This window comes from Bos mutus, chromosome 15, assembly GCF_027580195.1.
Source record: "Bos mutus isolate GX-2022 chromosome 15, NWIPB_WYAK_1.1, whole genome shotgun sequence".
Taxonomy (NCBI): Eukaryota; Metazoa; Chordata; class Mammalia; order Artiodactyla; family Bovidae; genus Bos; species Bos mutus.
This window is the reverse complement of record NC_091631.1, coordinates 32,262,305-32,272,228: the sequence shown is the minus strand read 5'-3', so window position 1 is coordinate 32,272,228 and position 9,924 is coordinate 32,262,305.

The window sequence follows — 9,924 nt, the reverse complement described above, 5'->3', positions numbered from 1 at the left end:
CATCATATGACTCTCGGATATTTCATAACAATCCAAACCAACTTTTTGGTCAATCCAATGTTAGACTTGGCTTGTGCCTAAGACACTGATTTCAAAGACCTCATTCTTAATATAATCAATTGCCCTAAGGATGTGATCATTTATTGCATTGCATTTGTATATGTGAGAAAGGGAAAGAGGATCCTGTGCATAACATTAGAAAATATGATCACCATTAGTTTTATTATGGATGTTGGTTGAAAATTTCCTTTTAAAAAATTCCACTAAGAAGCTGGCCCAAATATAAGTTTTTCTCTTACTAATTAACACTTTTCCGATGCACTTTCAATATATGTTATATCTCAGAGGTACAGTTATCATTGTTAGATAAAAGCTCTCTCAGTGACACCCTGTTCTATCGATAGTGTAGATATACTCTGAGCTAATGCATTTTGAGCTAATGAACTTCCCCTCTTTTTTTCCCCTACAATGAACATTTATATCCTGTTTTTAAAAACATTTTTTAAATTAATTTATTTTTTATTGAAGGATAATTGCTTTACAGAATTTTGCTGTTTTCTGTCAAACCTCAACATGAATCAGCCGTGGATATACATATATCCCTTTTCTTTTATCTGTTATGTGTGGATCCATCAAGACTTTCATATTTATCATGCACCTTAGCATTCTGTCTTTTATTGCTCTGTCTCACTGTACCATTTAAATATACCATTTAAAAATACTTTCTTAATGGAAAATAAAATCTAGTCCTCACTGGCAATTAGGAAATTGAAAATTACAATAATATGATACAAAACACATATTATATTCTTAACCAAAAAAATATCAAGATTGGTGATATATTGTAGTGACATTTGGGTTAAAGGACAACTTTTACACTCAATTGGTAGGGGTGCAAACTGACCCAATTTTAGAGGGAAATTTTTTAGTAAACATTTTTACTAAAAATAATATTTTTGGTAGAACATTTTAACTACTTGCCATCCTAGAAAATAATTTTCTATATATACACGGAGATATATACAGTGTTTCTCATTGTAAAACTGCCAATGATAGAAGAAAAAATACAAAATTCAAAATGTCTCTCAATAAAATTAAGTTAAAAGTTGTGGCAAATTTATATTATTTATTATTAGCTGTAATCAAAATAAGGTATACTTAACTAATATAGAAGAAATTCAAAATTTTATTTTATTTTATTTATTTTTTTGAGTTTTTTTTTTTTCTCTAATTTTATTTTAATTTTAAACTTTACATAATTGTATTAGTTTTGCCAAATATCAAAATGAATCCATACAGGTATACATGTGTTCCCCATCCCGAACCCTCCTCCCTCCTCCCTCCTCCCTCCCCATACCATCCCTCTGGGCCGTCCCAGTGCACCAGCCCCAAGCATCCAGCATCATGCATCGAACCTGGACTGGCAACTCGTTTCCTACATGATATTTTACATGTTTCATTGCCATTTTAAAAATGCACTTAAATTTGTTTTCTATTCCCATATTAATATACATATATATATATATATGTGTGTGTGTGTATAAATATGCATGTAATATATAGAAGATACATTCTGTAATATAAATTATTATATATATATGTACATATGTATATTCAGTTCAGTTCAGTTGCTCAGTCATGTCTGACCCTTCACGACCCCATGGACCACAGCACGCCAGGCCTCTCTGTCCATCACCAACTCCCGGGGTTTACTCAAACTTATATCCATGGAGTCAGTGATGCCGTCCAACCATCTCATCCTCTGTCATCCCCTTCTTCTCCTGCCTTCATTCTTTCCCAGCATCAGGGTCTTTTCAAATGAGTCAGCTCTTCGCATCAGCTGGCCAAATATTAGAGTTTCGGCTTCAACATATGTATTTAAGATAAACAAATGTATACTGAAAATTTATGCTGAAAACAATCCGAAAGGATACACACTCAAATTAGGAGTCATCTAAAATGAATGATGGATGGAAAAGAGTGGAGAAAGAATACAATTGAGCTGTAACACTATGATTTGACTTTGTAAATAGTTTCCGTGGACTCAGTGTATACATGTGTTACCAGAATAGTTTAAGGTTAAGGTAAATTAATCAGTAATGAAGAGTTAAATTGTAATCTTCATAAAAAAATAGAAACAGAATTACAAATGAGAAGTGGCCTTCTGTGTCTTGCAAAATATCATGAAATTTTTCTAACCTCTTTAATTAGAAACTTTTCTCACATCTCTCTGCATAAGGAATTGGTCACTTATTCAATTCATGAAGGTGGTGACCCTGTGTTTTGTTCATGTTTCTTTACACATCCAACCTTCAGTAATTTTTGGTTAAAACTGAAGACTCTACTCACCTGTCAACTACCCTGAGATTACCTTTCTAGCTGCTCTGATCATCATTGACATCCCTCCTCAGTGTCCTTATGGTATGTGCACTTACCTGCCTTCTATCTCTTGTCATACTGTATTTTACATTTCTGCATATTTTTCTCCTTTATTATATTACACATTGTTACTTGGCAGAGACAATATCTTTTCTGATGTTTGCTGTTTTTTCAATTAATGAATAAAGAAAAAAAGAAACAAGATGTAAGGGAATGCTATTATTTTTGTTAGTAATTTAAATAAAGGATAACCAGTAAGTTGTTATAAATTTATGACACCAGACACTATCCCCAACTTCATTTGTCAACCATTTCCTGATTTTGATATTAACTCTTTCACACATACCAAGGGATCAGTCTTCAGAAAAATTGAATTTCGTCAATATTTTGTTTCTTATTTGATAACAGGATGGAGAGGAAGAGGAAATAGCATGAAACTCACACTTGCTGATGGAAGAATTAAATATATGGCCTATAATGTCTTCTGGCTAAATCCTACTTCCTCTATCATTCTTTACAATAAACAAGGAAACAATCTAACAGGAACTGAGTATCTACTAGAACTATGTAAGTTGCATTGCAGGTGTTACCCCATTAAGTCCTTAAGGAAACTGTGACATGTCTCATCATGTCTGACTCTTTGTGATACAAAGAACTGTAGCCCACCAGGCTCCTCTGTCCATGGAATTCTCCAGGCAAGAATACGCGAGTGGGTTGCCATTTCCTTCTCCAGGGGAACTTCCTGTCTCAGGGATAGAACACGGCTCCTGCACTGAAGGCAGATTCTTTACCATCTGAGCCACCAGATGGTTTTCTTATCATGACACAAATAAGAAAACAAGTTAAGAATGTTCATTTGCCAAAACCTATACTATACGAATTCGTGGACTATAACTTGAAACCAAGCATAATCACAAAATTTTTAATCTTTGTATTAGCCATTAGAATATATATTCTACAGGGTTTTGTAAATGTAAACTGACACAGTGCAGTTAAGATGGCTTTGAATATCATGGACCGTTGATTACATATCATCTATTTCTAAGGTCTGTTTAGAATATAGGGCTGATAGCTCCACACTCATATCCTTTGCTTCATCAGCCTTCCTCTGAAGGAATGAACTAAGTAGGGAAGTTCACACAGAAATTTACTTTTAGGAAAGTTGCATCCTGGTCACAACCTTTAACAGAGTAGAGATGTTGTTGCTTCTAGGCCAGAGGAAGTCTTTTCAGGGGCCACAATTCCAAATAGGTTCAATTGCCTCAAGAATTCATACACCAGCCTGTTTTACAAAGCCGGTCTACTCAAACTGGAGACCTGAGACCTTCCATCTGGCTACTGTCCACTCAGCCCAAGACAAATGAGAACAACTGCACACTACCTGAAGTCAGCAGCGGTTCTGGGGGATAAGCACCCACCTTACTGAGGAAGCCTTTAGTTCTCTCATGACTCACAGATTTTTCCAAATGAGCTCAGGTATAGACATGTAGACATGTTTCCTAATGTGTAAGACTCCCATGGGCATTGCATGTGGATGGTTTCCCTGTGGGGTCAGAGAAAGAAGCCATTGGGAATTGGAGATCTTAGTTCACAATTCATGTTTGAAGACTTTAAAGGCAATATCTTAATAACAACAGAATCCAGGATGGACTATGGAGGGAAGTGAGTCTTCCTTGTCTCTGGAACCTGCCCCTCATCAGGATTGCTTGAGTCTCAGAATTTTTTTTCCCCAATATTCTGTGTATTAATTGGAAAAGGAAAGATTATGTCTAGTTCTTGTTTTACATAATACCTTTGTATTTTTAACAAGATAACGCATATTAACATGCATCTCCCTCCAGAATCTTAAGAGTTAATACAGAGCAGTTGGATCAGTCACCAAAATTGTCCAGATGGTCTTGTGTTGTGCTAATCACTTCAGTCATATCTGACTCTTTGTGACCTCATGGACTGTACCCCATGAGGTTCTTTTGTCCATGGGATTTTCTAGACAAGAATACTGGAGTGGGTTGCCATTTCCTTCTCCAACATATGGTCTTAAATGTACATTATTCTCTCAAGGATATGTCCTCGGTTACTCCTGGAATGAGAATAATGGGTGGATTTTACATTCCAAGAGCAGCAGAGAGGGTAAGGAAACTCTGACTCCCTTAGTCTAGCTTCACAGTCAGTTAGCAGTGAAATCTTTTCAAAGACCTCTTCCAACAATGTATACCTTGAGATGAGCTCTTACAATTTTATATGCCTACTCTATTCTGCACTGTGCTCTTAGTGCTCAGCGAGGGGTTTCACTAGCATGGAGATGGCCTGTTGGGTGACTATCTGGATACACTAAAGGCACATGCAACAACAGTATAGCCATATGCAAAAGAAAACACAGGTCAAGATAATAACAAAATAACTTTTTTTTTTCATGAAGAGCCACATAAACTGATCATGACTTGTTAAGTTTCCCTAGGCTAGAAGTCAGATCAATCACAGTGCTTGCATAGCACATTGATCCAAGATGAGAGTTGGGGCGGTGGCTGTCTCTGTAACATCCATATCTTTATGGAGTTTGATCTCTCTGCAAGGTCCCTATTCTGCCGTATGGATCAACAGATCCTACTGATTGATCATTCTTTTTTTTTTTTTAATTTTATTTTATTTTTAAACTTTACAATATTGTATTAGTTTTGCCAAATATAAAAATGAATCCGCCACAGGTATACATGTGTTCCCCATCCTGAACCCTCCTCCCTCCTCCCTCCCCATACCCGCCTTCTCTATTCAAGTCTAGGATAGTACTTTAGCTGACCAAGATGGTTTTACACTTAGTATTTTAATCTAGCTGTTTAATATTTTACTCTTTCTATCAACTCTGCTGCCAAGTCACTTCAGTTGTGTCCAACTCTGTGCAACCACATAGATGGAAGCCCACCAGGCTCCCCTATCCCTGGGATTCTCCAGGCAAGAACACTGGAGTGGGTTGCCATTTCCTTCTCCAATGCATGAAAGTGAAAAGTGAAAGGGAAGTCGCTCAGTCATGTCCCACTCTTAGCGACCCTATGGACTGCAGCCTACCAGCTTCCTCCGTCCATGGGATTTTCCAGGCAAGAGTACTGGAGTGGGGTGCCATTGCCTTCTCCATCTATCAACTCTACTGCTAGGTAATTATAGAGGAATTGGAGCTTCAATTCAGTGCCATGTTCTTTTGTCTGCTCTTGTATGTGAATTTTAAATGTGATCTCCCAATAATTGTTTACAATGTCAATGCCTTGGACAGCCACAAGACAAGCAGATCTTCACACCCACTCTCCTGAGTCTTAAAAGTTTATATAGAGGCTTTAACTGGGTTCAGCCATATGTTCCATACAGAAGGTCTCAACAAAACATTGCTCTCTCCCAAGGCTAATATGTCCCTGGAATAGCTCTTAGTGTAGAAGTGGTGGATGGAATGAGGACAGGGGAGGGGTTGAGAAGCTTCTCACTGGCATATTTTCACACAGCTTAGTGAGAAGAAGAAGGCTAGAAGGAAACTGGATTGTGGAGATTAGAGTTCAAGAAGTATTCAATTGAAATGCATATTACATACCCAGATAGAAAAGTCAATTTGTTGGGTGGATAGAGAAGTTCTATTTCAACAAACAGGGCAGAGATGGTGATACAAACTTGGAAATCTTCAATGCACAAGCTGTTATTTGTAGCCATAGAAATAAGTGTGGCCATAGAAGGAAATATGACAAATATGCAGGAAGATAAAGGCAGAATAGGGAAAATTAGGGAGAAGGAGAAACTGGAGAAACATGTAAGGAAGCAGATGATACAAAGTATTTTCACCAATCCTATTTTTCCTCATCCTCTACATTTAGTACAACAGCGAGTTCTGTTGATTATATCTTAAGCTGGTGTCATACCTTTTAATTCACTTTATTTTGACAATCATCACATAGGATCCAAGCTGGTATTGTTTTTTTGAGGCACATACCCTGATTGTCAACCATCTATTTGCTTCTGTTCCTAAATTAGTAGTCATCCTTGATTCTTTTGTGTTTTATAATCATTCCACAAATTTAACTCCATAATCCATTTATGTTTCTACATATTTAGCTTCCTTAGAAAACCTGACATCATCTTAAACCTGCTCTTTGAAAACAGTCTTAATTTTATATCAGTAAATCTATGAAAGTGAAAGTGTTAGTCACTTAGTCACGTTCAACAATTTGCGACCCAGTGGACTGTTGTAGCCTGCCAGACTCCTCTGTCCATGGAATTCTCCAGGCAAGAATATTGGAGGGGGTCGCCATTCTCTTCTCCAGGGGATCTCCCTGATCCAGGCATAAAACCTGGGTCTCCTGAATTGCAGGCACATTCTTTTCCATCTGAGCTACCACGGAAGTAGATCTATAGAGGAGATCAGTGTACATTGCTGAAAAGGTTTCCTATTGTAATAGATTAAAGTTAAGCTTTTTTTCATTGATTTATAAAGTCCTAAATGACCTGACATGTGCCTCTTTTCAACTTTCTCAAGTACCACTCTTTCCTTACATAACTTGTTTCAGCTATCCTACTCTTTTCCTCTTCCTCAAAACTTAGTAAGAATTTCTCCCAGTGAGCAAGATACTCCTTCCATCATTTCTTTTTCTTGCAATACTTTTCTTCCTCTTTCTGAATGACTAGTATTTTCTTATCATCTGGATCTCAATTCAGTCACTATCTCCAACAGAGTTCTTTCCTGACCTTTCTTCTTACCTCTAGTCAGTCTCCAACACATTAACCTCTGATCTTTCGTAAGATAGTATTTTATTCCCAGAATATTATGTCTTTTATTTGTTTTTTGTTGATTTCTCTCATTACAACAAATATTCTAAAATAAAGGACCTTGTCCACTTTGATTATTACATTTTCAGTTCCTAGAATATTACCTATTTCTTGATGCAAAGAAAAGAATTGGTTTAATAAATAAACACAGGAATGTGAAAAAGTTCCATGTATATGGTTGTTTAGTAAGAGATTACACAGCTTCTTTGCGCAGTAATGTTTTAACAATAGATGTGGATAATTTTATGTTTTATTTTCATTTCTATTATGTTCCTATCACACTTACAAAAAAAATTGATCTTTTCTTTTCTTTTTTTTTTTCAATTAGTGTAACAATGAAAATAACACATATATCCAGGAGATGAAGACTGGTTAAGTAAATTATGGAACATAAATTAAATGATGTATTTTATGGCCATAAAATAATATATGTTTCCATAATGTAATCATGGAGACGTCTCTATCAACATAAGGTCTTTGTTGCCTTACATTTTCCCACAGGAAATTATATATACTCAACCAAGTCAAAATATATTGTGTAAAGCCACTGTGATTATACATTTGAAAGAATTTAAAGTTAAGAAGCATATTTGTAAACCATGTATTTCTAATGAATCAGCAGGCCCCAAGGAAAATAGTTTCACAGTGAGATAGATTACATTGACAAAATTATGTTTTCTTCCCCTTTTCTTGTATCTTTAATAAAAATGGAGGAGAATAATGCTGAAGACTGGCTTCTATCTTTTCTCAAGAATCTCTGCTCAGGCATATATTGGGCTCCACAAGGAACCCATGCACACCTGAGCCACTTTCTTGACTCCTGGGAGGCTGTGGGGCTAGAACTATTATAATTGAGGTTAGCTGAAAAAGTGGATTATAATAAAGACAGGTCAGGAGATTCTGGTAATATAGGACAGGTAAGGTAAAGATAACACAACCACCACAATATCTCCCTTTATGCCCAAAGGTTTGGAGCAGAAGGTACTAAGTACTTCCTCAAGGAGAAAGGGATCAGAAAACAGAATGATACTGGATGATTAAAATGAATCTCCAGGGTAAGTACTTCTTGATTACCAAATACTACTTCTCTAGGATTTTCCTTTTCTCCAGGAGCTTTATAGTCTTCCCATCTGATCTTATCTCTAGGAAAGTCATGACATTCAGTTGAAATTCTCTATGGATAATTAATGCCAGTGAAGAAAGACATAAAAGTTATAGCTCATTGATCCCCTGCTTAATGAAACCCTTGGGCAAAGTACATACATCATCATTTGATATATACAACAGACTCAAGAATAAGCCAGGTTATTGAAGATATCTTGCCAGGAGCTGAAGAGGAAAATTCTAGGCTGTGCTACAGAAAGAAGCACTTGGGAGGAGACAGATCTTGTGAGTTTATTTTCTTTTCAGATTTTGCAAGCTCAAGAATGCTACCTGCACGTGTCATGTCTAAAAAAATACATGTTATTGCTGCTGAAGTAAGAAGCAGGAGCTTTGTGATCCACTGAAGAAATGTCAGTTGCTGTAGTGGCAACAGGACAAAGAAAAAGAAATTCCAAACAAGTATTAAATTCATGTGGCTTCTGTGGAAACAGGCTGAATGAGGGTGTCCTAAATAGGATCCAAGCTGTCTGACTTCTTTGCTTTATCACACTCTAAGGACAGGGAGTTTGAGTGAACTCCGGGAGTTGGTGATGGACAGGCAGGCCTGGTGTGCTGCGATTCATGGGGTCGCAAAGAGTCGGACACGACTGAGCGACTGAACTGAACTGAACTGAACTGAAGGACAGGGAAAGCTGGCGTGCTGCAGTCACCATGGGGTCACAGAGAGTCAGACACGATTTAGCTACTGTACAGCTATAAAAAATCTAAATATGCATTTCTAATTTAGGCCTTAGTCACTAGTTCTCCAGAAGAAAGTGAAGACCAAAAAACAGTGAGTCAGGGTTAATTTAAGTGGAAAGAGTTTGTGCACAAAAGAATATCCCTTTGCCAGAAGAACAATGAGCCTACTTTAGGGGTCATTTAATTCCCTAATGTGTAATTTCACAGTAAACATGTTGTTTGCTGGTTTGTATTTCTAAATTTGCTTCATTCATTTCTGTCTTTTTTGTAAACTTGGTAGAATATTTTTTCAGGTTTGGTCCTATTTTAAATAACATGCTTTAAAAAATTATTTTACTTTTCCACTAAACCTCACTCTTTTTTATCCTCATCTTCTTTCTCCTATTTTCATAGGAGAAAATTGTTGGTGTTATTTTAACATTCTCAACTTCAAGTTTCCTTACTAAAATTTCTCTCCATCATTAATATAAATATATAATATAAATATATATAAAAAGAACCTCTAGATGAAAGTGAAAGAGGAGAGTGAAAAAGTTGGCTTAAAATTCAACATTCAGAAAACTAAGTTCATGGCATCCAGTCCCATCACTTCAGGGCAAATAGATGGGGAAGCAATGGAAACAGTGAGAAACTTTATTTCTGGGGGTTCCAAAATCACTGCAGATTGTGACTGAAGTCATTAAATTAAAAGATGCTTGCTCCTTGGAAAAAAAGCTTTGACCAACCTTGACAGCATACTAAAACGCAGAGACATTACTTTGCCAACAAAGGTCCATCTAGCCAAAGCTGTGGTTTTTCTAGTATTCAAGTATTGATGTGAGAGTTGGACTATAAAGAAAGCTGAGCACCAAAGAATTGATGCTTTTGAACTGTGGTGTTGGAGAAAACTTTTTTTTTTTT